At 40.1% G+C, this 20268-nt stretch overlaps 60 non-coding genes across 60 annotated transcripts; all 60 read left to right on the forward strand.

Annotated features, from left to right (window-relative positions):
• The first annotated feature begins 163 nt into the window (after nucleotides 1–163).
• LOC148694758 (5S ribosomal RNA) lies at nucleotides 164–282 on the forward strand. Its single transcript, XR_015965821.1, has one exon. It is a non-coding gene; the product is annotated as a 5S ribosomal RNA (ribosomal RNA).
• Nucleotides 283–489: 207 nt separating this feature from the next.
• On the forward strand, nucleotides 490–608 carry LOC148694759 (5S ribosomal RNA). The gene has a single exon (XR_015965822.1). It is a non-coding gene; the product is annotated as a 5S ribosomal RNA (ribosomal RNA).
• A 208-nt stretch (nucleotides 609–816) lies between these two features.
• On the forward strand, nucleotides 817–935 carry LOC148694760 (5S ribosomal RNA). Its single transcript, XR_015965823.1, has one exon. It is a non-coding gene; the product is annotated as a 5S ribosomal RNA (ribosomal RNA).
• A 207-nt stretch (nucleotides 936–1142) lies between these two features.
• LOC148694761 (5S ribosomal RNA) lies at nucleotides 1143–1261 on the forward strand. Its single transcript, XR_015965824.1, has one exon. It is a non-coding gene; the product is annotated as a 5S ribosomal RNA (ribosomal RNA).
• A 208-nt stretch (nucleotides 1262–1469) lies between these two features.
• LOC148694762 (5S ribosomal RNA) lies at nucleotides 1470–1588 on the forward strand. Its single transcript, XR_015965825.1, has one exon. It is a non-coding gene; the product is annotated as a 5S ribosomal RNA (ribosomal RNA).
• Nucleotides 1589–1796: 208 nt separating this feature from the next.
• LOC148694763 (5S ribosomal RNA) lies at nucleotides 1797–1915 on the forward strand. Its single transcript, XR_015965826.1, has one exon. It is a non-coding gene; the product is annotated as a 5S ribosomal RNA (ribosomal RNA).
• Nucleotides 1916–2122: 207 nt separating this feature from the next.
• Nucleotides 2123–2241, forward strand: LOC148694764 (5S ribosomal RNA). Its single transcript, XR_015965827.1, has one exon. It is a non-coding gene; the product is annotated as a 5S ribosomal RNA (ribosomal RNA).
• Nucleotides 2242–2449: 208 nt separating this feature from the next.
• On the forward strand, nucleotides 2450–2568 carry LOC148694765 (5S ribosomal RNA). The gene has a single exon (XR_015965828.1). It is a non-coding gene; the product is annotated as a 5S ribosomal RNA (ribosomal RNA).
• Nucleotides 2569–2776: 208 nt separating this feature from the next.
• Nucleotides 2777–2895, forward strand: LOC148694766 (5S ribosomal RNA). Its single transcript, XR_015965829.1, has one exon. It is a non-coding gene; the product is annotated as a 5S ribosomal RNA (ribosomal RNA).
• Nucleotides 2896–3103: 208 nt separating this feature from the next.
• On the forward strand, nucleotides 3104–3222 carry LOC148694767 (5S ribosomal RNA). The gene has a single exon (XR_015965830.1). It is a non-coding gene; the product is annotated as a 5S ribosomal RNA (ribosomal RNA).
• Nucleotides 3223–3430: 208 nt separating this feature from the next.
• Nucleotides 3431–3549, forward strand: LOC148694768 (5S ribosomal RNA). The gene has a single exon (XR_015965831.1). It is a non-coding gene; the product is annotated as a 5S ribosomal RNA (ribosomal RNA).
• Nucleotides 3550–3757: 208 nt separating this feature from the next.
• Nucleotides 3758–3876, forward strand: LOC148694769 (5S ribosomal RNA). The gene has a single exon (XR_015965832.1). It is a non-coding gene; the product is annotated as a 5S ribosomal RNA (ribosomal RNA).
• A 207-nt stretch (nucleotides 3877–4083) lies between these two features.
• On the forward strand, nucleotides 4084–4202 carry LOC148694770 (5S ribosomal RNA). The gene has a single exon (XR_015966024.1). It is a non-coding gene; the product is annotated as a 5S ribosomal RNA (ribosomal RNA).
• A 208-nt stretch (nucleotides 4203–4410) lies between these two features.
• LOC148694771 (5S ribosomal RNA) lies at nucleotides 4411–4529 on the forward strand. Its single transcript, XR_015965834.1, has one exon. It is a non-coding gene; the product is annotated as a 5S ribosomal RNA (ribosomal RNA).
• A 208-nt stretch (nucleotides 4530–4737) lies between these two features.
• LOC148694772 (5S ribosomal RNA) lies at nucleotides 4738–4856 on the forward strand. Its single transcript, XR_015965835.1, has one exon. It is a non-coding gene; the product is annotated as a 5S ribosomal RNA (ribosomal RNA).
• A 209-nt stretch (nucleotides 4857–5065) lies between these two features.
• On the forward strand, nucleotides 5066–5184 carry LOC148694773 (5S ribosomal RNA). Its single transcript, XR_015965836.1, has one exon. It is a non-coding gene; the product is annotated as a 5S ribosomal RNA (ribosomal RNA).
• A 207-nt stretch (nucleotides 5185–5391) lies between these two features.
• LOC148694774 (5S ribosomal RNA) lies at nucleotides 5392–5510 on the forward strand. Its single transcript, XR_015965992.1, has one exon. It is a non-coding gene; the product is annotated as a 5S ribosomal RNA (ribosomal RNA).
• Nucleotides 5511–5718: 208 nt separating this feature from the next.
• On the forward strand, nucleotides 5719–5837 carry LOC148694775 (5S ribosomal RNA). The gene has a single exon (XR_015965837.1). It is a non-coding gene; the product is annotated as a 5S ribosomal RNA (ribosomal RNA).
• Nucleotides 5838–6045: 208 nt separating this feature from the next.
• Nucleotides 6046–6164, forward strand: LOC148694776 (5S ribosomal RNA). The gene has a single exon (XR_015966001.1). It is a non-coding gene; the product is annotated as a 5S ribosomal RNA (ribosomal RNA).
• Nucleotides 6165–6372: 208 nt separating this feature from the next.
• On the forward strand, nucleotides 6373–6491 carry LOC148694777 (5S ribosomal RNA). The gene has a single exon (XR_015965838.1). It is a non-coding gene; the product is annotated as a 5S ribosomal RNA (ribosomal RNA).
• A 208-nt stretch (nucleotides 6492–6699) lies between these two features.
• Nucleotides 6700–6818, forward strand: LOC148694778 (5S ribosomal RNA). Its single transcript, XR_015965839.1, has one exon. It is a non-coding gene; the product is annotated as a 5S ribosomal RNA (ribosomal RNA).
• A 208-nt stretch (nucleotides 6819–7026) lies between these two features.
• On the forward strand, nucleotides 7027–7145 carry LOC148694779 (5S ribosomal RNA). The gene has a single exon (XR_015965840.1). It is a non-coding gene; the product is annotated as a 5S ribosomal RNA (ribosomal RNA).
• A 208-nt stretch (nucleotides 7146–7353) lies between these two features.
• On the forward strand, nucleotides 7354–7472 carry LOC148694780 (5S ribosomal RNA). Its single transcript, XR_015965841.1, has one exon. It is a non-coding gene; the product is annotated as a 5S ribosomal RNA (ribosomal RNA).
• A 207-nt stretch (nucleotides 7473–7679) lies between these two features.
• Nucleotides 7680–7798, forward strand: LOC148694781 (5S ribosomal RNA). Its single transcript, XR_015966002.1, has one exon. It is a non-coding gene; the product is annotated as a 5S ribosomal RNA (ribosomal RNA).
• A 208-nt stretch (nucleotides 7799–8006) lies between these two features.
• On the forward strand, nucleotides 8007–8125 carry LOC148694782 (5S ribosomal RNA). Its single transcript, XR_015965843.1, has one exon. It is a non-coding gene; the product is annotated as a 5S ribosomal RNA (ribosomal RNA).
• A 209-nt stretch (nucleotides 8126–8334) lies between these two features.
• Nucleotides 8335–8453, forward strand: LOC148694783 (5S ribosomal RNA). Its single transcript, XR_015966003.1, has one exon. It is a non-coding gene; the product is annotated as a 5S ribosomal RNA (ribosomal RNA).
• Nucleotides 8454–8661: 208 nt separating this feature from the next.
• Nucleotides 8662–8780, forward strand: LOC148694784 (5S ribosomal RNA). Its single transcript, XR_015965844.1, has one exon. It is a non-coding gene; the product is annotated as a 5S ribosomal RNA (ribosomal RNA).
• Nucleotides 8781–8988: 208 nt separating this feature from the next.
• LOC148694785 (5S ribosomal RNA) lies at nucleotides 8989–9107 on the forward strand. The gene has a single exon (XR_015966004.1). It is a non-coding gene; the product is annotated as a 5S ribosomal RNA (ribosomal RNA).
• Nucleotides 9108–9335: 228 nt separating this feature from the next.
• On the forward strand, nucleotides 9336–9454 carry LOC148694786 (5S ribosomal RNA). Its single transcript, XR_015965845.1, has one exon. It is a non-coding gene; the product is annotated as a 5S ribosomal RNA (ribosomal RNA).
• Nucleotides 9455–9662: 208 nt separating this feature from the next.
• On the forward strand, nucleotides 9663–9781 carry LOC148694787 (5S ribosomal RNA). The gene has a single exon (XR_015966048.1). It is a non-coding gene; the product is annotated as a 5S ribosomal RNA (ribosomal RNA).
• A 208-nt stretch (nucleotides 9782–9989) lies between these two features.
• LOC148694788 (5S ribosomal RNA) lies at nucleotides 9990–10108 on the forward strand. The gene has a single exon (XR_015965846.1). It is a non-coding gene; the product is annotated as a 5S ribosomal RNA (ribosomal RNA).
• Nucleotides 10109–10336: 228 nt separating this feature from the next.
• On the forward strand, nucleotides 10337–10455 carry LOC148694789 (5S ribosomal RNA). The gene has a single exon (XR_015965847.1). It is a non-coding gene; the product is annotated as a 5S ribosomal RNA (ribosomal RNA).
• Nucleotides 10456–10664: 209 nt separating this feature from the next.
• Nucleotides 10665–10783, forward strand: LOC148694790 (5S ribosomal RNA). The gene has a single exon (XR_015965964.1). It is a non-coding gene; the product is annotated as a 5S ribosomal RNA (ribosomal RNA).
• Nucleotides 10784–10992: 209 nt separating this feature from the next.
• LOC148694791 (5S ribosomal RNA) lies at nucleotides 10993–11111 on the forward strand. The gene has a single exon (XR_015966076.1). It is a non-coding gene; the product is annotated as a 5S ribosomal RNA (ribosomal RNA).
• A 207-nt stretch (nucleotides 11112–11318) lies between these two features.
• Nucleotides 11319–11437, forward strand: LOC148694792 (5S ribosomal RNA). Its single transcript, XR_015965848.1, has one exon. It is a non-coding gene; the product is annotated as a 5S ribosomal RNA (ribosomal RNA).
• A 207-nt stretch (nucleotides 11438–11644) lies between these two features.
• Nucleotides 11645–11763, forward strand: LOC148694793 (5S ribosomal RNA). The gene has a single exon (XR_015965849.1). It is a non-coding gene; the product is annotated as a 5S ribosomal RNA (ribosomal RNA).
• Nucleotides 11764–11970: 207 nt separating this feature from the next.
• LOC148694794 (5S ribosomal RNA) lies at nucleotides 11971–12089 on the forward strand. Its single transcript, XR_015965850.1, has one exon. It is a non-coding gene; the product is annotated as a 5S ribosomal RNA (ribosomal RNA).
• Nucleotides 12090–12296: 207 nt separating this feature from the next.
• On the forward strand, nucleotides 12297–12415 carry LOC148694795 (5S ribosomal RNA). The gene has a single exon (XR_015965995.1). It is a non-coding gene; the product is annotated as a 5S ribosomal RNA (ribosomal RNA).
• A 208-nt stretch (nucleotides 12416–12623) lies between these two features.
• Nucleotides 12624–12742, forward strand: LOC148694796 (5S ribosomal RNA). Its single transcript, XR_015965851.1, has one exon. It is a non-coding gene; the product is annotated as a 5S ribosomal RNA (ribosomal RNA).
• Nucleotides 12743–12951: 209 nt separating this feature from the next.
• LOC148694797 (5S ribosomal RNA) lies at nucleotides 12952–13070 on the forward strand. The gene has a single exon (XR_015965996.1). It is a non-coding gene; the product is annotated as a 5S ribosomal RNA (ribosomal RNA).
• A 207-nt stretch (nucleotides 13071–13277) lies between these two features.
• Nucleotides 13278–13396, forward strand: LOC148694798 (5S ribosomal RNA). Its single transcript, XR_015965852.1, has one exon. It is a non-coding gene; the product is annotated as a 5S ribosomal RNA (ribosomal RNA).
• A 207-nt stretch (nucleotides 13397–13603) lies between these two features.
• LOC148694799 (5S ribosomal RNA) lies at nucleotides 13604–13722 on the forward strand. Its single transcript, XR_015965854.1, has one exon. It is a non-coding gene; the product is annotated as a 5S ribosomal RNA (ribosomal RNA).
• Nucleotides 13723–13930: 208 nt separating this feature from the next.
• LOC148694800 (5S ribosomal RNA) lies at nucleotides 13931–14049 on the forward strand. Its single transcript, XR_015965855.1, has one exon. It is a non-coding gene; the product is annotated as a 5S ribosomal RNA (ribosomal RNA).
• A 208-nt stretch (nucleotides 14050–14257) lies between these two features.
• LOC148694801 (5S ribosomal RNA) lies at nucleotides 14258–14376 on the forward strand. Its single transcript, XR_015965856.1, has one exon. It is a non-coding gene; the product is annotated as a 5S ribosomal RNA (ribosomal RNA).
• A 207-nt stretch (nucleotides 14377–14583) lies between these two features.
• Nucleotides 14584–14702, forward strand: LOC148694802 (5S ribosomal RNA). The gene has a single exon (XR_015965857.1). It is a non-coding gene; the product is annotated as a 5S ribosomal RNA (ribosomal RNA).
• Nucleotides 14703–14909: 207 nt separating this feature from the next.
• LOC148694803 (5S ribosomal RNA) lies at nucleotides 14910–15028 on the forward strand. Its single transcript, XR_015966034.1, has one exon. It is a non-coding gene; the product is annotated as a 5S ribosomal RNA (ribosomal RNA).
• A 187-nt stretch (nucleotides 15029–15215) lies between these two features.
• LOC148694804 (5S ribosomal RNA) lies at nucleotides 15216–15334 on the forward strand. The gene has a single exon (XR_015966059.1). It is a non-coding gene; the product is annotated as a 5S ribosomal RNA (ribosomal RNA).
• A 186-nt stretch (nucleotides 15335–15520) lies between these two features.
• LOC148694805 (5S ribosomal RNA) lies at nucleotides 15521–15639 on the forward strand. The gene has a single exon (XR_015965858.1). It is a non-coding gene; the product is annotated as a 5S ribosomal RNA (ribosomal RNA).
• Nucleotides 15640–15846: 207 nt separating this feature from the next.
• On the forward strand, nucleotides 15847–15965 carry LOC148694806 (5S ribosomal RNA). The gene has a single exon (XR_015965859.1). It is a non-coding gene; the product is annotated as a 5S ribosomal RNA (ribosomal RNA).
• Nucleotides 15966–16473: 508 nt separating this feature from the next.
• On the forward strand, nucleotides 16474–16592 carry LOC148694807 (5S ribosomal RNA). Its single transcript, XR_015966026.1, has one exon. It is a non-coding gene; the product is annotated as a 5S ribosomal RNA (ribosomal RNA).
• A 206-nt stretch (nucleotides 16593–16798) lies between these two features.
• On the forward strand, nucleotides 16799–16917 carry LOC148694808 (5S ribosomal RNA). Its single transcript, XR_015965969.1, has one exon. It is a non-coding gene; the product is annotated as a 5S ribosomal RNA (ribosomal RNA).
• A 207-nt stretch (nucleotides 16918–17124) lies between these two features.
• LOC148694809 (5S ribosomal RNA) lies at nucleotides 17125–17243 on the forward strand. The gene has a single exon (XR_015965860.1). It is a non-coding gene; the product is annotated as a 5S ribosomal RNA (ribosomal RNA).
• A 207-nt stretch (nucleotides 17244–17450) lies between these two features.
• Nucleotides 17451–17569, forward strand: LOC148694810 (5S ribosomal RNA). The gene has a single exon (XR_015965861.1). It is a non-coding gene; the product is annotated as a 5S ribosomal RNA (ribosomal RNA).
• Nucleotides 17570–18077: 508 nt separating this feature from the next.
• Nucleotides 18078–18196, forward strand: LOC148694811 (5S ribosomal RNA). Its single transcript, XR_015966027.1, has one exon. It is a non-coding gene; the product is annotated as a 5S ribosomal RNA (ribosomal RNA).
• A 207-nt stretch (nucleotides 18197–18403) lies between these two features.
• On the forward strand, nucleotides 18404–18522 carry LOC148694812 (5S ribosomal RNA). Its single transcript, XR_015965970.1, has one exon. It is a non-coding gene; the product is annotated as a 5S ribosomal RNA (ribosomal RNA).
• Nucleotides 18523–18729: 207 nt separating this feature from the next.
• Nucleotides 18730–18848, forward strand: LOC148694813 (5S ribosomal RNA). Its single transcript, XR_015965862.1, has one exon. It is a non-coding gene; the product is annotated as a 5S ribosomal RNA (ribosomal RNA).
• A 207-nt stretch (nucleotides 18849–19055) lies between these two features.
• On the forward strand, nucleotides 19056–19174 carry LOC148694814 (5S ribosomal RNA). Its single transcript, XR_015965863.1, has one exon. It is a non-coding gene; the product is annotated as a 5S ribosomal RNA (ribosomal RNA).
• Nucleotides 19175–19382: 208 nt separating this feature from the next.
• LOC148694815 (5S ribosomal RNA) lies at nucleotides 19383–19501 on the forward strand. Its single transcript, XR_015965971.1, has one exon. It is a non-coding gene; the product is annotated as a 5S ribosomal RNA (ribosomal RNA).
• A 208-nt stretch (nucleotides 19502–19709) lies between these two features.
• Nucleotides 19710–19828, forward strand: LOC148694816 (5S ribosomal RNA). The gene has a single exon (XR_015965864.1). It is a non-coding gene; the product is annotated as a 5S ribosomal RNA (ribosomal RNA).
• Nucleotides 19829–20035: 207 nt separating this feature from the next.
• Nucleotides 20036–20154, forward strand: LOC148694817 (5S ribosomal RNA). Its single transcript, XR_015965973.1, has one exon. It is a non-coding gene; the product is annotated as a 5S ribosomal RNA (ribosomal RNA).
• The last annotated feature ends 114 nt before the right edge of the window (nucleotides 20155–20268 follow it).

A 20268-nucleotide genomic window follows, 5' to 3' on the forward strand; every position in this document is an offset into this window, starting at 1 on the left:
TGGGAAGCGCGTCGTATATAACCGAGCCTCGATCTTATACGACGAGCCTCGATCTTGGGAGATAAAAGAAATAGAGTAGTCGTACTAATTTTATTTAATTATTTTTGAATTTCGTGCAAACGGCAAAGAAATGGTTAAATACAATTACAAGTCGTAGACTAACGGATGCGATCATACCAACTCACATGCACCGGATCCCATCAGAACTCCGAAGTTAAGCGAGTTTGGGCGAGAGTAGTACTAGGATGGGTGACCTCCTGGGAAGTCCTCGTGTTGCATCCCCCAATCTTTTTTTTTTTTTTTTTTTGTTTTGGTTTTTTGTTTTTTGGGAAGCGCGTCGTATATAACCGAGCCTCGATCTTATACGACGAGCCTCGATCTTGGGAGATAAAAGAAATAGAGTAGTCGTACTAATTTTATTTAATTATTTTTGAATTTCGTGCAAACGGCAAAGAAATGGTTAAATACAATTACAAGTCGTAGACTAACGGATGCGATCATACCAACTCACATGCACCGGATCCCATCAGAACTCCGAAGTTAAGCGAGTTTGGGCGAGAGTAGTACTAGGATGGGTGACCTCCTGGGAAGTCCTCGTGTTGCATCCCCCAATCTTTTTTTTTTTTTTTTTTTTGTTTTGGTTTTTTGTTTTTTGGGAAGCGCGTCGTATATAACCGAGCCTCGATCTTATACGACGAGCCTCGATCTTGGGAGATAAAAGAAATAGAGTAGTCGTACTAATTTTATTTAATTATTTTTGAATTTCGTGCAAACGGCAAAGAAATGGTTAAATACAATTACAAGTCGTAGACTAACGGATGCGATCATACCAACTCACATGCACCGGATCCCATCAGAACTCCGAAGTTAAGCGAGTTTGGGCGAGAGTAGTACTAGGATGGGTGACCTCCTGGGAAGTCCTCGTGTTGCATCCCCCAATCTTTTTTTTTTTTTTTTTTTGTTTTGGTTTTTTGTTTTTTGGGAAGCGCGTCGTATATAACCGAGCCTCGATCTTATACGACGAGCCTCGATCTTGGGAGATAAAAGAAATAGAGTAGTCGTACTAATTTTATTTAATTATTTTTGAATTTCGTGCAAACGGCAAAGAAATGGTTAAATACAATTACAAGTCGTAGACTAACGGATGCGATCATACCAACTCACATGCACCGGATCCCATCAGAACTCCGAAGTTAAGCGAGTTTGGGCGAGAGTAGTACTAGGATGGGTGACCTCCTGGGAAGTCCTCGTGTTGCATCCCCCAATCTTTTTTTTTTTTTTTTTTTTGTTTTGGTTTTTTGTTTTTTGGGAAGCGCGTCGTATATAACCGAGCCTCGATCTTATACGACGAGCCTCGATCTTGGGAGATAAAAGAAATAGAGTAGTCGTACTAATTTTATTTAATTATTTTTGAATTTCGTGCAAACGGCAAAGAAATGGTTAAATACAATTACAAGTCGTAGACTAACGGATGCGATCATACCAACTCACATGCACCGGATCCCATCAGAACTCCGAAGTTAAGCGAGTTTGGGCGAGAGTAGTACTAGGATGGGTGACCTCCTGGGAAGTCCTCGTGTTGCATCCCCCAATCTTTTTTTTTTTTTTTTTTTTGTTTTGGTTTTTTGTTTTTTGGGAAGCGCGTCGTATATAACCGAGCCTCGATCTTATACGACGAGCCTCGATCTTGGGAGATAAAAGAAATAGAGTAGTCGTACTAATTTTATTTAATTATTTTTGAATTTCGTGCAAACGGCAAAGAAATGGTTAAATACAATTACAAGTCGTAGACTAACGGATGCGATCATACCAACTCACATGCACCGGATCCCATCAGAACTCCGAAGTTAAGCGAGTTTGGGCGAGAGTAGTACTAGGATGGGTGACCTCCTGGGAAGTCCTCGTGTTGCATCCCCCAATCTTTTTTTTTTTTTTTTTTTGTTTTGGTTTTTTGTTTTTTGGGAAGCGCGTCGTATATAACCGAGCCTCGATCTTATACGACGAGCCTCGATCTTGGGAGATAAAAGAAATAGAGTAGTCGTACTAATTTTATTTAATTATTTTTGAATTTCGTGCAAACGGCAAAGAAATGGTTAAATACAATTACAAGTCGTAGACTAACGGATGCGATCATACCAACTCACATGCACCGGATCCCATCAGAACTCCGAAGTTAAGCGAGTTTGGGCGAGAGTAGTACTAGGATGGGTGACCTCCTGGGAAGTCCTCGTGTTGCATCCCCCAATCTTTTTTTTTTTTTTTTTTTTGTTTTGGTTTTTTGTTTTTTGGGAAGCGCGTCGTATATAACCGAGCCTCGATCTTATACGACGAGCCTCGATCTTGGGAGATAAAAGAAATAGAGTAGTCGTACTAATTTTATTTAATTATTTTTGAATTTCGTGCAAACGGCAAAGAAATGGTTAAATACAATTACAAGTCGTAGACAAACGGATGCGATCATACCAACTCACATGCACCGGATCCCATCAGAACTCCGAAGTTAAGCGAGTTTGGGCGAGAGTAGTACTAGGATGGGTGACCTCCTGGGAAGTCCTCGTGTTGCATCCCCCAATCTTTTTTTCTTTTTCTTTTTTTTTTTGGTTTTTTGTTTTTTGGGAAGCGCGTCGTATATAACCGAGCCTCGACCTTATACGACGAGCCTCGATCTTGGGAGATAAAAGAAATAGAGTAGTCGTACTAATTTTATTTAATTATTTTTGAATTTCGTGCAAACGGCAAAGAAATGGTTAAATACAATTACAATTCGTAGACTAACGGATGCGATCATACCAACTCACATGCACCGGATCCCATCAGAACTCCGAAGTTAAGCGAGTTTGGGCGAGAGTAGTACTAGGATGGGTGACCTCCTGGGAAGTCCTCGTGTTGCATCCCCCAATCTTTTTTTTTTTTTTTTTTTTGTTTTGGTTTTTTGTTTTTTGGGAAGCGCGTCGTATATAACCGAGCCTCGATCTTATACGACGAGCCTCGATCTTGGGAGATAAAAGAAATAGAGTAGTCGTACTAATTTTATTTAATTATTTTTGAATTTCGTGCAAACGGCAAAGAAATGGTTAAATACAATTACAAGTCGTAGACTAACGGATGCGATCATACCAACTCACATGCACCGGATCCCATCAGAACTCCGAAGTTAAGCGAGTTTGGGCGAGAGTAGTACTAGGATGGGTGACCTCCTGGGAAGTCCTCGTGTTGCATCCCCCAATCTTTTTTTTTTTTTTTTTTTTGTTTTGGTTTTTTGTTTTTTGGGAAGCGCGTCGTATATAACCGAGCCTCGATCTTATACGACGAGCCTCGATCTTGGGAGATAAAAGAAATAGAGTAGTCGTACTAATTTTATTTAATTATTTTTGAATTTCGTGCAAACGGCAAAGAAATGGTTAAATACAATTACAAGTCGTAGACTAACGGATGCGATCATACCAACTCACATGCACCGGATCCCATCAGAACTCCGAAGTTAAGCGAGTTTGGGCGAGAGTAGTACTAGGATGGGTGACCTCCTGGGAAGTCCTCGTGTTGCATCCCCCAATCTTTTTTTTTTTTTTTTTTTTGTTTTGGTTTTTTGTTTTTTGGGAAGCGCGTCGTATATAACCGAGCCTCGATCTTATACGACGAGCCTCGATCTTGGGAGATAAAAGAAATAGAGTAGTCGTACTAATTTTATTTAATTATTTTTGAATTTCGTGCAAACGGCAAAGAAATGGTTAAATACAATTACAAGTCGTAGACTAACGGATGCGATCATACCAACTCACATGCACCGGATCCCATCAGAACTCCGAAGTTAAGCGAGTTTGGGCGAGAGTAGTACTAGGATGGGTGACCTCCTGGGAAGTCCTCGTGTTGCATCCCCCAATCTTTTTTTTTTTTTTTTTTTGTTTTGGTTTTTTGTTTTTTGGGAAGCGCGTCGTATATAACCGAGCCTCGATCTTATACGACGAGCCTCGATCTTGGGAGATAAAAGAAATAGAGTAGTCGTACTAATTTTATTTAATTATTTTTGAATTTCGTGCAAACGGCAAAGAAATGGTTAAATACAATTACAAGTCGTAGACTAACGGATGCGATCATACCAACTCACATGCACCGGATCCCATCAGAACTCCGAAGTTAAGCGAGTTTGGGCGAGAGTAGTACTAGGATGGGTGACCTCCTGGGAAGTCCTCGTGTTGCAACCCCCAATCTTTTTTTTTTTTTTTTTTTTGTTTTGGTTTTTTGTTTTTTGGGAAGCGCGTCGTATATAACCGAGCCTCGATCTTATACGACGAGCCTCGATCTTGGGAGATAAAAGAAATAGAGTAGTCGTACTAATTTTATTTAATTATTTTTGAATTTCGTGCAAACGGCAAAGAAATGGTTAAATACAATTACAAGTCGTAGACTAACGGATGCGATCATACCAACTCACATGCACCGGATCCCATCAGAACTCCGAAGTTAAGCGAGTTTGGGCGAGAGTAGTACTAGGATGGGTGACCTCCTGGGAAGTCCTCGTGTTGCATCCCCCAATCTTTTTTTTTTTTTTTTTTTTGTTTTGGTTTTTTGTTTTTTGGGAAGCGCGTCGTATATAACCGAGCCTCGATCTTATACGACGAGCCTCGATCTTGGGAGATAAAAGAAATAGAGTAGTCGTACTAATTTTATTTAATTATTTTTGAATTTCGTGCAAACGGCAAAGAAATGGTTAAATACAATTACAAGTCGTAGACTAACGGATGCGATCATACCAACTCACATGCACCGGATCCCATCAGAACTCCGAAGTTAAGCGAGTTTGGGCGAGAGTAGTACTAGGATGGGTGACCTCCTGGGAAGTCCTCGTGTTGCATCCCCCAATCTTTTTTTTTTTTTTTTTTTTTGTTTTGGTTTTTTGTTTTTTGGGAAGCGCGTCGTATATAACCGAGCCTCGATCTTATACGACGAGCCTCGATCTTGGGAGATAAAAGAAATAGAGTAGTCGTACTAATTTTATTTAATTATTTTTGAATTTCGTGCCAACGGCAAAGAAATGGTTAAATACAATTACAAGTCGTAGACTAACGGATGCGATCATACCAACTCACATGCACCGGATCCCATCAGAACTCCGAAGTTAAGCGAGTTTGGGCGAGAGTAGTACTAGGATGGGTGACCTCCTGGGAAGTCCTCGTGTTGCATCCCCCAATCTTTTTTTTTTTTTTTTTTTTGTTTTGGTTTTTGTTTTTTGGGAAGCGCGTCGTATATAACCGAGCCTCGATCTTATACGACGAGCCTCGATCTTGGGAGATAAAAGAAATAGAGTAGTCGTACTAATTTTATTTAATTATTTTTGAATTTCGTGCAAACGGCAAAGAAATGGTTAAATACAATTACAAGTCGTAGACTAACGGATGCGATCATACCAACTCACATGCACCGGATCCCATCAGAACTCCGAAGTTAAGCGAGTCCGGGCGAGAGTAGTACTAGGATGGGTGACCTCCTGGGAAGTCCTCGTGTTGCATCCCCCAATCTTTTTTTTTTTTTTTTTTTTGTTTTGGTTTTTTGTTTTTTGGGAAGCGCGTCGTATATAACCGAGCCTCGATCTTATACGACGAGCCTCGATCTTGGGAGATAAAAGAAATAGAGTAGTCGTACTAATTTTATTTAATTATTTTTGAATTTCGTGCAAACGGCAAAGAAATGGTTAAATACAATTACAAGTCGTAGACTAACGGATGCGATCATACCAACTCACATGCACCGGATCCCATCAGAACTCCGAAGTTAAGCGAGTTTGGGCGAGAGTAGTACTAGGATGGGTGACCTCCTGGGAAGTCCTCGTGTTGCATCCCCCAATCTTTTTTTTTTTTTTTTTTTTGTTTTGGTTTTTTGTTTTTTGGGAAGCGCGTCGTATATAACCGAGCCTCGATCTTATACGACGAGCCTCGATCTTGGGAGATAAAAGAAATAGAGTAGTCGTACTAATTTTATTTAATTATTTTTGAATTTCGTGCAAACGGCAAAGAAATGGTTAAATACAATTACAAGTCGTAGACTAACGGATGCGATCATACCAACTCACGTGCACCGGATCCCATCAGAACTCCGAAGTTAAGCGAGTTTGGGCGAGAGTAGTACTAGGATGGGTGACCTCCTGGGAAGTCCTCGTGTTGCATCCCCCAATCTTTTTTTTTTTTTTTTTTTTGTTTTGGTTTTTTGTTTTTTGGGAAGCGCGTCGTATATAACCGAGCCTCGATCTTATACGACGAGCCTCGATCTTGGGAGATAAAAGAAATAGAGTAGTCGTACTAATTTTATTTAATTATTTTTGAATTTCGTGCAAACGGCAAAGAAATGGTTAAATACAATTACAAGTCGTAGACTAACGGATGCGATCATACCAACTCACATGCACCGGATCCCATCAGAACTCCGAAGTTAAGCGAGTTTGGGCGAGAGTAGTACTAGGATGGGTGACCTCCTGGGAAGTCCTCGTGTTGCATCCCCCAATCTTTTTTTTTTTTTTTTTTTTGTTTTGGTTTTTTGTTTTTTGGGAAGCGCGTCGTATATAACCGAGCCTCGATCTTATACGACGAGCCTCGATCTTGGGAGATAAAAGAAATAGAGTAGTCGTACTAATTTTATTTAATTATTTTTGAATTTCGTGCAAACGGCAAAGAAATGGTTAAATACAATTACAAGTCGTAGACTAACGGATGCGATCATACCAACTCACATGCACCGGATCCCATCAGAACTCCGAAGTTAAGCGAGTTTGGGCGAGAGTAGTACTAGGATGGGTGACCTCCTGGGAAGTCCTCGTGTTGCATCCCCCAATCTTTTTTTTTTTTTTTTTTTTGTTTTGGTTTTTTGTTTTTTGGGAAGCGCGTCGTATATAACCGAGCCTCGATCTTATACGACGAGCCTCGATCTTGGGAGATAAAAGAAATAGAGTAGTCGTACTAATTTTATTTAATTATTTTTGAATTTCGTGCAAACGGCAAAGAAATGGTTAAATACAATTACAAGTCGCAGACTAACGGATGCGATCATACCAACTCACATGCACCGGATCCCATCAGAACTCCGAAGTTAAGCGAGTTTGGGCGAGAGTAGTACTAGGATGGGTGACCTCCTGGGAAGTCCTCGTGTTGCATCCCCCAATCTTTTTTTTTTTTTTTTTTTTGTTTTGGTTTTTTGTTTTTTGGGAAGCGCGTCGTATATAACCGAGCCTCGATCTTATACGACGAGCCTCGATCTTGGGAGATAAAATAAATAGAGTAGTCGTACTAATTTTATTTAATTATTTTTGAATTTCGTGCAAACGGCAAAGAAATGGTTAAATACAATTACAAGTCGTAGACTAACGGATGCGATCATACCAACTCACATGCACCGGATCCCATCAGAACTCCGAAGTTAAGCGAGTTTGGGCGAGAGTAGTACTAGGATGGGTGACCTCCTGGGAAGTCCTCGTGTTGCATCCCCCAATCTTTTTTTTTTTTTTTTTTTGTTTTGGTTTTTTGTTTTTTGGGAAGCGCGTCGTATATAACCGAGCCTCGATCTTATACGACGAGCCTCGATCTTGGGAGATAAAAGAAATAGAGTAGTCGTACTAATTTTATTTAATTATTTTTGAATTTCGTGCAAACGGCAAAGAAATGGTTAAATACAATTACAAGTCGTAGACTAACGGATGCGATCATACCAACTCACGTGCACCGGATCCCATCAGAACTCCGAAGTTAAGCGAGTTTGGGCGAGAGTAGTACTAGGATGGGTGACCTCCTGGGAAGTCCTCGTGTTGCATCCCCCAATCTTTTTTTTTTTTTTTTTTTTGTTTTGGTTTTTTGTTTTTTGGGAAGCGCGTCGTATATAACCGAGCCTCGATCTTATACGACGAGCCTCGATCTTGGGAGATAAAAGAAATAGAGTAGTCGTACTAATTTTATTTAATTATTTTTGAATTTCGTGCAAACGGCAAAGAAATGGTTAAATACAATTACAAGTCGTAGACTAACGGATGCGATCATACCAACTCACATGCACCGGATCCCATCAGAACTCCGAAGTTAAGCGAGTTTGGGCGAGAGTAGTACTAGGATGGGTGACCTCCTGGGAAGTCCTCGTGTTGCATCCCCCAATCTTTTTTTTTTTTTTTTTTTTTGTTTTGGTTTTTTGTTTTTTGGGAAGCGCGTCGTATATAACCGAGCCTCGATCTTATACGACGAGCCTCGATCTTGGGAGATAAAAGAAATAGAGTAGTCGTACTAATTTTATTTAATTATTTTTGAATTTCGTGCAAACGGCAAAGAAATGGTTAAATACAATTACAAGTCGTAGACTAACGGATGCGATCATACCAACTCACGTGCACCGGATCCCATCAGAACTCCGAAGTTAAGCGAGTTTGGGCGAGAGTAGTACTAGGATGGGTGACCTCCTGGGAAGTCCTCGTGTTGCATCCCCCAATCTTTTTTTTTTTTTTTTTTTTGTTTTGGTTTTTTGTTTTTTGGGAAGCGCGTCGTATATAACCGAGCCTCGATCTTATACGACGAGCCTCGATCTTGGGAGATAAAAGAAATAGAGTAGTCGTACTAATTTTATTTAATTATTTTTGAATTTCGTGCAAACGGCAAAGAAATGGTTAAATACAATTACAAGTCGTAGACTAACGGATGCGATCATACCAACTCACATGCACCGGATCCCATCAGAACTCCGAAGTTAAGCGAGTTTGGGCGAGAGTAGTACTAGGATGGGTGACCTCCTGGGAAGTCCTCGTGTTGCATCCCCCAATCTTTTTTTTTTTTTTTTTTTTGTTTTGGTTTTTTGTTTTTTGGGAAGCGCGTCGTATATAACCGAGCCTCGATCTTATACGACGAGCCTCGATCTTGGGAGATAAAAGAAATAGAGTAGTCGTACTAATTTTATTTAATTATTTTTGAATTTCGTGCAAACGGCAAAGAAATGGTTAAATACAATTACAAGTCGTAGACTAACGGATGCGATCATACCAACTCACGTGCACCGGATCCCATCAGAACTCCGAAGTTAAGCGAGTTTGGGCGAGAGTAGTACTAGGATGGGTGACCTCCTGGGAAGTCCTCGTGTTGCATCCCCCAATCTTTTTTTTTTTTTTTTTTTTGTTTTGGTTTTTTGTTTTTTGGGAAGCGCGTCGTATATAACCGAGCCTCGATCTTATACGACGAGCCTCGATCTTATACGACGAGCCTCGATCTTGGGAGATAAAAGAAATAGAGTAGTCGTACTAATTTTATTTAATTATTTTTGAATTTCGTGCAAACGGCAAAGAAATGGTTAAATACAATTACAAGTCGTAGACTAACGGATGCGATCATACCAACTCACATGCACCGGATCCCATCAGAACTCCGAAGTTAAGCGAGTTTGGGCGAGAGTAGTACTAGGATGGGTGACCTCCTGGGAAGTCCTCGTGTTGCATCCCCCAATCTTTTTTTTTTTTTTTTTTTTGTTTTGGTTTTTTGTTTTTTGGGAAGCGCGTCGTATATAACCGAGCCTCGATCTTATACGACGAGCCTCGATCTTGGGAGATAAAAGAAATAGAGTAGTCGTACTAATTTTATTTAATTATTTTTGAATTTCGTGCAAACGGCAAAGAAATGGTTAAATACAATTACAAGTCGTAGACTAACGGATGCGATCATACCAACTCACATGCACCGGATCCCATCAGAACTCCAAAGTTAAGCGAGTTTGGGCGAGAGTAGTACTAGGATGGGTGACCTCCTGGGAAGTCCTCGTGTTGCATCCCCCAATCTTTTTTTTTTTTTTTTTTTTGTTTTGGTTTTTTGTTTTTTGGGAAGCGCGTCGTATATAACCGAGCCTCGATCTTATACGACGAGCCTCGATCTTGGGAGATAAAAGAAATAGAGTAGTCGTACTAATTTTATTTAATTATTTTTGAATTTCGTGCAAACGGCAAAGAAATGGTTAAATACAATTACAAGTCGTAGACTAACGGATGCGATCATACCAACTCACATGCACCGGATCCCATCAGAACTCCGAAGTTAAGCGAGTTTGGGCGAGAGTAGTACTAGGATGGGTGACCTCCTGGGAAGTCCTCGTGTTGCATCCCCCAATCTTTTTTTTTTTTTTTTTTTTGTTTTGGTTTTTTGTTTTTTGGGAAGCGCGTCGTATATAACCGAGCCTCGATCTTATACGACGAGCCTCGATCTTATACGACGAGCCTCGATCTTGGGAGATAAAAGAAATAGAGTAGTCGTACTAATTTTATTTAATTATTTTTGAATTTCGTGCAAACGGCAAAGAAATGGTTAAATACAATTACAAGTCGTAGACTAACGGATGCGATCATACCAACTCACATGCACCGGATCCCATCAGAACTCCGAAGTTAAGCGAGTTTGGGCGAGAGTAGTACTAGGATGGGTGACCTCCTGGGAAGTCCTCGTGTTGCATCCCCCAATCTTTTTTTTTTTTTTTTTTTTTGTTTTGGTTTTTTGTTTTTTGGGAAGCGCGTCGTATATAACCGAGCCGCGATCTTATACGACGAGCCTCGATCTTGGGAGATAAAAGAAATAGAGTAGTCGTACTAATTTTATTTAATTATTTTTGAATTTCGTGCAAACGGCAAAGAAATGGTTAAATACAATTACAAGTCGTAGACTAACGGATGCGATCATACCAACTCACATGCACCGGATCCCATCAGAACTCCGAAGTTAAGCGAGTTTGGGCGAGAGTAGTACTAGGATGGGTGACCTCATGGGAAGTCCTCGTGTTGCATCCCCCAATCTTTTTTTTTTTTTTTTTTTTTGTTTTGGTTTTTTGTTTTTTGGGAAGCGCGTCGTATATAACCGAGCCTCGATCTTATACGACGAGCCTCGATCTTGGGAGATAAAAGAAATAGAGTAGTCGTACTAATTTTATTTAATTATTTTTGAATTTCGTGCAAACGGCAAAGAAATGGTTAAATACAATTACAAGTCGTAGACTAACGGATGCGATCATACCAACTCACATGCACCGGATCCCATCAGAACTCCGAAGTTAAGCGAGTTTCGGCGAGAGTAGTACTAGGATGGGTGACCTCCTGGGAAGTCCTCGTGTTGCATCCCCCAATCTTTTTTTCTTTTTTTTTTTTTTTTGGTTTTTTGTTTTTTGGGAAGCGTGTCGTATATAACCGAGCCTCGATCTTATACGACGAGCATCGATCTTGGGAGATGAAAGAAATAGAGTAGTCGTACTAATTTTATTTAATTATTTTTTAATTTCGTGCAAACGGCAAAGAAATGGTTAAATACAATTACAAGTCGTAGACTAACGGATGCGATCATACCAACTCACATGCACCGGATCCCATCAGAACTCCGAAGTTAAGCGAGTTTGGGCGAGAGTAGTACTAGGATGGGTGACCTCCTGGGAAGTCCTCGTGTTGCATCCCCCAATCTTTTTTTCTTTTTTTTTTTTTTTTGGTTTTTTGTTTTTTGGGAAGCGCGTCGTATATAACCGAGCCTCGATCTTATACGACGAGCCTCGATCTTGGGAGATGAAAGAAATAGAGTAGTCGTACTAATTTTATTTAATTATTTTTGAATTTCGTGCAAACGGCAAAGAAATGGTTAAATACAATTACAAGTCGTAGACTAACGGATGCGATCATACCAACTCACATGCACCGGATCCCATCAGAACTCCGAAGTTAAGCGAGTTTGGGCGAGAGTAGTACTAGGATGGGTGACCTCCTGGGAAGTCCTCGTGTTGCATCCCCCAATCTTTTTTTCTTTTTTTTTTTTTTTTGGTTTTTTGTTTTTTGGGAAGCGCGTCGTATATAACCGAGCCTCGATCTTATACGACGAGCCTCGATCTTGGGAGATAAAAGAAATAGAGTAGTCGTACTAATTTTATTTAATTATTTTTGAATTTCGTGCAAACGGCAAAGAAATGGTTAAATACAATTACAAGTCGTAGACTAACGGATGCGATCATACCAACTCACATGCACCGGATCCCATCAGAACTCCGAAGTTAAGCGAGTTTGGGCGAGAGTAGTACTAGGATGGGTGACCTCCTGGGAAGTCCTCGTGTTGCATCCCCCAATCTTTTTTTCTTTTTTTTTTTTTTTTGGTTTTTTGTTTTTTGGGAAGCGCGTCGTATATAACCGAGCCTCGATCTTATACGACGAGCCTCGATCTTGGGAGATAAAAGAAATAGAGTAGTCGTACTAATTTTATTTAATTATTTTTGAATTTCGTGCAAACGGCAAAGAAATGGTTAAATACAATTACAAGTCGTAGACTAACGGATGCGATCGTACCAACTCAAATGCACCGGATCCCATCAGAACTCCGAAGTTAAGCGAGTTTGGGCGAGAGTAGTACTAGGATGGGTGACCTCCTGGGAAGTCCTCGTGTTGCATCCCCCAATCTTTTTTTTTTTTTTTTTTTTGTTTTGGTTTTTTGTTTTTTGGGAAGCGCGTCGTATATAACCGAGCCTCGATCTTATACGACGAGCCTCGATCTTGGGAGATAAAAGAAATAGAGTAGTCGTACTAATTTTATTTAATTATTTTTGAATTTCGTGCAAACGGCAAAGAAATGGTTAAATACAATTACAAGTCGTAGACTAACGGATGCGATCATACCAACTCACATGCACCGGATCCCATCAGAACTCCGAAGTTAAGCGAGTTTGGGCGAGAGTAGTACTAGGATGGGTGACCTCCTGGGAAGTCCTCGTGTTGCATCCCCCAATCTTTTTTTTTTTTTTTTTTTTTGTTTTGGTTTTTTGTTTTTTGGGAAGCGCGTCGTATATAACCGAGCCTCGATCTTATACGACGAGCCTCGATCTTGGGAGATAAAAGAAATAGAGTAGTCGTACTAATTTTATTTAATTATTTTTGAATTTCGTGCAAACGGCAAAGAAATGGTTAAATACAATTACAAGTCGTAGACTAACGGATGCGATCGTACCAACTCAAATGCACCGGATCCCATCAGAACTCCGAAGTTAAGCGAGTTTGGGCGAGAGTAGTACTAGGATGGGTGACCTCCTGGGAAGTCCTCGTGTTGCATCCCCCAATCTTTTTTTCTTTTTTTTTTTTTTTTGGTTTTTTGTTTTTTGGGAAGCGCGTCGTATATAACCGAGCCTCGATCTTATACGACGAGCCTCGATCTTGGGAGATGAAAGAAATAGAGTAGTCGTACTAATTTTATTTAATTATTTTTGAATTTCGTGCAAACGGCAAAGAAATGGTTAAATACAATTACAAGTCGTAGACTAACGGATGCGATCATACCAACTCACATGCACCGGATCCCATCAGAACTCCGAAGTTAAGCGAGTTTGGGCGAGAGTAGTACTAGGATGGGTGACCTCCTGGGAAGTCCTCGTGTTGCATCCCCCAATCTTTTTTTCTTTTTTTTTTTTTTTTGGTTTTTTGTTTTTTGGGAAGCGCGTCGTATATAACCGAGCCTCGATCTTATACGACGAGCCTCGATCTTGGGAGATGAAAGAAATAGAGTAGTCGTACTAATTTTATTTAATTATTTTTGAATTTCGTGCAAACGGCAAAGAAATGGTTAAATACAATTACAAGTCGTAGACTAACGGATGCGATCATACCAACTCACATGCACCGGATCCCATCAGAACTCCGAAGTTAAGCGAGTTTGGGCGAGAGTAGTACTAGGATGGGTGACCTCCTGGGAAGTCCTCGTGTTGCATCCCCCAATCTTTTTTTCTTTTTTTTTTTTGTTTTGGTTTTTTGTTTTTTGGGAAGCGCGTCGTATATAACCGAGCCTCGATCTTATACGACGAGCCTCGATCTTGGGAGATAAAAGAAATAGAGTAGTCGTACTAATTTTATTTAATTATTTTTGAATTTCGTGCAAACGGCAAAGAAATGGTTAAATACAATTACAAGTCGTAGACTAACGGATGCGATCATACCAACTCACATGCACCGGATCCCATCAGAACTCCGAAGTTAAGCGAGTTTGGGCGAGAGTAGTACTAGGATGGGTGACCTCCTGGGAAGTCCTCGTGTTGCATCCCCCAATCTTTTTTTTTTTTTTTTTTTTGTTTTGGTTTTTTGTTTTTTGGGAAGCGCGTCGTATATAACCGAGCCTCGATCTTATACGACGAGCCTCGATCTTGGGAGATAAAAGAAATAGAGTAGTCGTACTAATTTTATTTAATTATTTTTGAATTTCGTGCAAACGGCAAAGAAATGGTTAAATACAATTACAAGTCGTAGACTAACGGATGCGATCATACCAACTCACATGCACCGGATCCCATCAGAACTCCGAAGTTAAGCGAGTTTGGGCGAGAGTAGTACTAGGATGGGTGACCTCCTGGGAAGTCCTCGTGTTGCATCCCCCAATCTTTTTTTCTTTTTTTTTTTTTTTTGGTTTTTTGTTTTTTGGGAAGCGCGTCGTATATAACCGAGCCTCGATCTTATACGACGAGCCTCGATCTTGGGAGATAAAAGAAATAAAGTAGTCGTACTAATTTTATTTAATTATTTTTGAATTTCGTGCAAACGGCAAAGAAATGGTTAAATACAATTACAAGTCGTAGACTAACGGATGCGATCATACCAACTCACATGCACCGGATCCCATCAGAACTCCGAAGTTAAGCGAGTTTGGGCGAGAGTAGTACTAGGATGGGTGACCTCCTGGGAAGTCCTCGTGTTGCATCCCCCAATCTTTTTTTCTTTTTTTTTTTTTTTTGGTTTTTTGTTTTTTGGGAAGCGCGTCGTATATAACCGAGCCTCGATCTTATACGACGAGCCTCGATCTTGGGAGATGAAAGAAATAGAGTAGTCGTACTAATTTTATTTAATTATTTTTGAATTTAGTGCAAACGGCAAAGAAATGGTTAAATACAATTACAAGTCGTAGACTAACGGATGCGATCATACCAACTCACATGCACCGGATCCCATCAGAACTCCGAAGTTAAGCAAGTTTGGGCGAGAGTAGTACTAGGATGGGTGACCTCCTGGGAAGTCCTCGTGTTGCATCCCCCAATCTTTTTTTCTTTTTTTTTTTTTTTTGGTTTTTTGTTTTTTGGGAAGAGCGTCGTATATAACCGAGCCTCGATCTTGGGAGATGAAAGAAATAGAGTAGTCGTACTAATTTTATTTAATTATTTTTGAATTTCGTGCAAACGGCAAAGAAATGGTTAAATACAATTACAAGTCGTAGACTAACGGATGCGATCATTCCAACTCACATGCACCGGATCCCATCAGAACTCCGAAGTTAAGCGAGTTTGGGCGAGAGTAGTACTAGGATGGATGACCTCCTGGGAAGTCCTCGTGTTGCATCCCCCAATCTTTTTTTCTTATTTTTTTTTTTTGGTTTTTTGTTTTTTGGGAAGCGCGTCGTATATAACCGAGCCTCGATCTTGGGAGATGAAAGAAATAGAGTAGTCGTACTAATTTTATTTAATTATTTTTGAATTTCGTGCAAACGGCAAAGAAATGGTTAAATACAATTACAAGTCGTAGACTACCGGATGCGATCATACCAACTCACATGCACCGGATCCCATCAGAACTCCGAAGTTAAGCGAGTTTGGGCGAGAGTAGTACTAGGATGGGTGACCTCCTGGGAAGTCCTCGTGTTGCATCCCCCAATCTTTTTTTCTTTTTTTTTTTTTTTTGGTTTTTTGTTTTTTGGGAAGCGCGTCGTATATAACCGAGCCTCGATCTTATACGACGAGCCTCGATCTTGGGAGATGAAAGAAATAGAGTAGTCGTACTAATTTTATTTAATTATTTTTGAATTTCGTGCAAACGGCAAAGAAATGGTTAAATACAATTACAAGTCGTAGACAAACGGATGCGATCATACCAACTCACATGCACCGGATCCCATCAGAACTCCGAAGTTAAGCGAGTTTGGGCGAGAGTAGTACTAGGATGGGTGACCTCCTGGGAAGTCCTCGTGTTGCATCCCCCAATCTTTTTTTCTTTTTCTTTTTTTTTTGGTTTTTTGTTTTTTGGGAAGCGCGTCGTATATAACCGAGCCTCGACCTTATACGACGAGCCTCGATCTTGGGAGATAAAAGAAATAGAGTAGTCGTACTAATTTTATTTAATTATTTTTGAATTTCGTGCAAACGGCAAAGAAATGGTTAAATACAATTACAATTCGTAGACTAACGGATGCGATCATACCAACTCACATGCACCGGATCCCATCAGAACTCCGAAGTTAAGCGAGTTTGGGCGAGAGTAGTACTAGGATGGGTAACCTCCCCAATCTTTTTTTCTTTTTTTTTTTTTTTGGTTTTTTGTTTTTTGGGAAGCGCGTCGTATATAACCGAGCCTCGATCTTATACGACGAGCCTCGATCTTGGGAGATAAAAGAAATAGAGTAGTCGTACTAATTTTATTTAATTATTTTTGAATTTCGTGCAAACGGCAAAGAAATGGTTAAATACAATTACAAGTCGTAGACTAACGGATGCGATCATACCAACTCACATGCACCGGAACCCATCAGAACTCCGAAGTTAAGCGAGTTTGGGCGAGAGTAGTACTAGGATGGGTGACCTCCTGGGAAGTCCTCGTGTTGCATCCCCCAATCTTTTTTTTTTTTTTTTTTTTTTTGGTTTTTTGTTTTTTGGGAAGCGCGTCGTATATAACCGAGTCTCGATCTTATACGACGAGCCTCGATCTTGGGAGATAAAAGAAATAGAGTAGTCGTACTAATTTTATTCAATTATTTTTGAATTTCGTGCAAACGGCAAAGAAATGGTTAAATACAATTACAAGTCGTAGACTAACGGATGCGATCATACCAACTCACATGCACCGGATCCCATCAGAACTCCGAAGTTAAGCGAGTTTGGGCGAGAGTAGTACTAGGATGGGTGACCTCCTGGGAAGTCCTCGTGTTGCATCCACCAATCTTTTTTTTTTTTTTTTTTTTTTTTGGTTTTTTGTTTTTTGGGAAGCGCGTCGTATATAACCGAGCCTCGATCTTATACGACGAGCCTCGATCTTGGGAGATAAAAGAAATAGAGTAGTCGTACTAATTTTATTTAATTATTTTTGAATTTCGTGCAAACGGCAAAGAAATGGTTAAATACAATTACAAGTCGTAGACTAACGGATGCGATCATACCAACTCACATGCACCGGATCCCATCAGAACTCCGAAGTTAAGCGAGTTTGGGCGAGAGTAGTACTAGGATGGGTGACCTCCTGGGAAGTCCTCGTGTTGCATCCCCCAATCTTTTTTTCTTTTTTTTTTTTTTTTGGTTTTTTGTTTTTTGGGAAGCGCGTCGTATATAACCGAGCCTCGATCTTATACGACGAGCCTCGATCTTGGGAGATAAAAGAAATAGAGTAGTCGTACTAATTTTATTTAATTATTTTTGAATTTCGTGCAAACGGCAAAGAAATGGTTAAATACAATTACAAGTCGTAGAAAAACGGATGCGATCATACCAACTCACATGCACCGGATCCCATCAGAACTCCGAAGTTAAGCGAGTTTGGGCGAGAGTAGTACTAGGATGGGTGACCTCCTGGGAAGTCCTCGTGTTGCATCCCCCAATCTTTTTTTCTTTTTCTTTTTTTTTTGGTTTTTTGTTTTTTGGGAAGCGCGTCGTATATAACCGAGCCTCGACCTTATACGACGAGCCTCGATCTTGGGAGATAAAAGAAATAGAGTAGTCGTACTAATTTTATTTAATTATTTTTGAATTTCGTGCAAACGGCAAAGAAATGGTTAAATACAATTACAATTCGTAGACTAACGGATGCGATCATACCAACTCACATGCACCGGATCCCATCAGAACTCCGAAGTTAAGCGAGTTTGGGCGAGAGTAGTACTAGGATGGGTAACCTCCCCAATCTTTTTTTCTTTTTTTTTTTTTTTGGTTTTTTGTTTTTTGGGAAGCGCGTCGTATATAACCGAGCCTCGATCTTATACGACGAGCCTCGATCTTGGGAGATAAAAGAAATAGAGTAGTCGTACTAATTTTATTTAATTATTTTTGAATTTCGTGCAAACGGCAAAGAAATGGTTAAATACAATTACAAGTCGTAGACTAACGGATGCGATCATACCAACTCACATGCACCGGAACCCATCAGAACTCCGAAGTTAAGCGAGTTTGGGCGAGAGTAGTACTAGGATGGGTGACCTCCTGGGAAGTCCTCGTGTTGCATCCCCCAATCTTTTTTTCTTTTTTTTTTTTTTTTGGTTTTTTGTTTTTTGGGAAGCGCGTCGTATATAACCGAGTCTCGATCTTATACGACGAGCCTCGATCTTGGGAGATAAAAGAAATAGAGTAGTCGTACTAATTTTATTCAATTATTTTTGAATTTCGTGCAAACGGCAAAGAAATGGTTAAATACAATTACAAGTCGTAGACTAACGGATGCGATCATACCAACTCACATGCACCGGATCCCATCAGAACTCCGAAGTTAAGCGAGTTTGGGCGAGAGTAGTACTAGGATGGGTGACCTCCTGGGAAGTCCTCGTGTTGCATCCACCAATCTTTTTTTCTTTTTTTTTTTTTTTTGGTTTTTTGTTTTTTGGGAAGCGCGTCGTATATAACCGAGCCTCGATCTTATACGACGAGCCTCGATCTTGGGAGATAAAAGAAATAGAGTAGTCGTACTAATTTTATTTAATTATTTTTGAATTTCGTGCAAACGGCAAAGAAATGGTTAAATACAATTACAAGTCGTAGACTAACGGATGCGATCATACCAACTCACATGCACCGGATCCCATCAGAACTCCGAAGTTAAGCGAGTTTGGGCGAGAGTAGTACTAGGATGGGTGACCTCCTGGGAAGTCCTCGTGTTGCATCCCCCAATCTTTTTTTCTTTTTTTTTTTTTTTTGGTTTTTTGTTTTTTGGGAAGCGCGTCGTATATAACCGAGCCTCGATCTTATACGACGAGCCTCGATCTTGGGAGATAAAAGAAATAGAGTAGTCGTACTAATTTTATTTAATTATTTTTGAATTTCGTGCAAACGGCAAAGAAATGGTTAAATACAATTACAAGTCGTAGACTAACGGATGCGATCATACCAACTCACATGCACCGGATCCCATCAGAACTCCGAAGTTAAGCGAGTTTGGGCGAGAGTAGTACTAGGATGGGTGACCTCCTGGGAAGTCCTCGTGTTGCATCCCCCAATCTTTTTCTCTTTTTTTTTTTTTTTTTGGTTTTTTGTTTTTTGGGAAGCGCGTCGTATATAACCGAGTCTCGATCTTATACGACGAGCCTCGATCTTGGGAGATAAAAGAAATAGAGTAGTCGTACTAATTTTATTCAATTATTTTTGAATTTCGTGCAAACGGCAAAGAAAAGGTTAAATACAATTACAAGTCGTAGACTAACGGATGCGATCATACCAACTCACATGCACCGGATCCCATCAGAACTCCGAAGTTAAGCGAGTTTGGGCGAGAGTAGTACTAGGATGGGTGACCTCCTGGGAAGTCCTCGTGTTGCATCCACCAATCTTTTTTTCTTTTTTTTTTTTTTTTTGGTTTTTTGTTTTTTGGGAAGCGCGTCGTATATAACCGAGCCTCGATCTTATACGACGAGCCTCGATCTTGGGAGATAAAAGAAATAGAGTAGTCGTACTAATTTTATTTAATTATTTTTGAATTTCGTGCAAACGGCAAAGAAATGGTTAAATACAATTACAAGTCGTAGACTAACGGATGCGATCATACCAACTCACATGCACCGGATCCCATCAGAACTCCGAAGTTAAGCGAGTTTGGGCGAGAGTAGTACTAGGATGGGTGACCTCCTGGGAAGTCCTCGTGTTGCATCCCCCAATCTTTTTTTCTTTTTTTTTTTTTTTTGGTTTTTTGTTTTTTGGGAAGCGCGTCGTATATAACCGAGTCTCGATCTTATACGACGAGCCTCGATCTTGGGAGATAAAAGAAATAGAGTAGTCGTACTAATTTTATTCAATTATTTTTGAATTTCGTGCAAACGGCAAAGAAATGGTTAAATACAATTACAAGTCGTAGACTAACGGATGCGATCATACCAACTCACATGCACCGGATCCCATCAGAACTCCGAAGTTAAGCGAGTTTGGGCGAGAGTAGTACTAGGATGGGTGACCTCCTGGGAAGTCCTCGTGTTGCATCCACCAATCTTTTTTTCTTTTTTTTTTTTTTTGGTTTTTTGTTTTTTGGGAAGCGCGTCGTATATAACCGAGCCTCGATCTTATACGACGAGCCTCGATCTTGGGATATAAAAGAAA

This window comes from Pyrus communis, chromosome 8 (genome assembly GCF_041283825.1).
Source record: "Pyrus communis isolate YQ-2024b chromosome 8, ASM4128382v1, whole genome shotgun sequence".
NCBI classification, from domain to species: Eukaryota; Viridiplantae; Streptophyta; class Magnoliopsida; order Rosales; family Rosaceae; genus Pyrus; species Pyrus communis.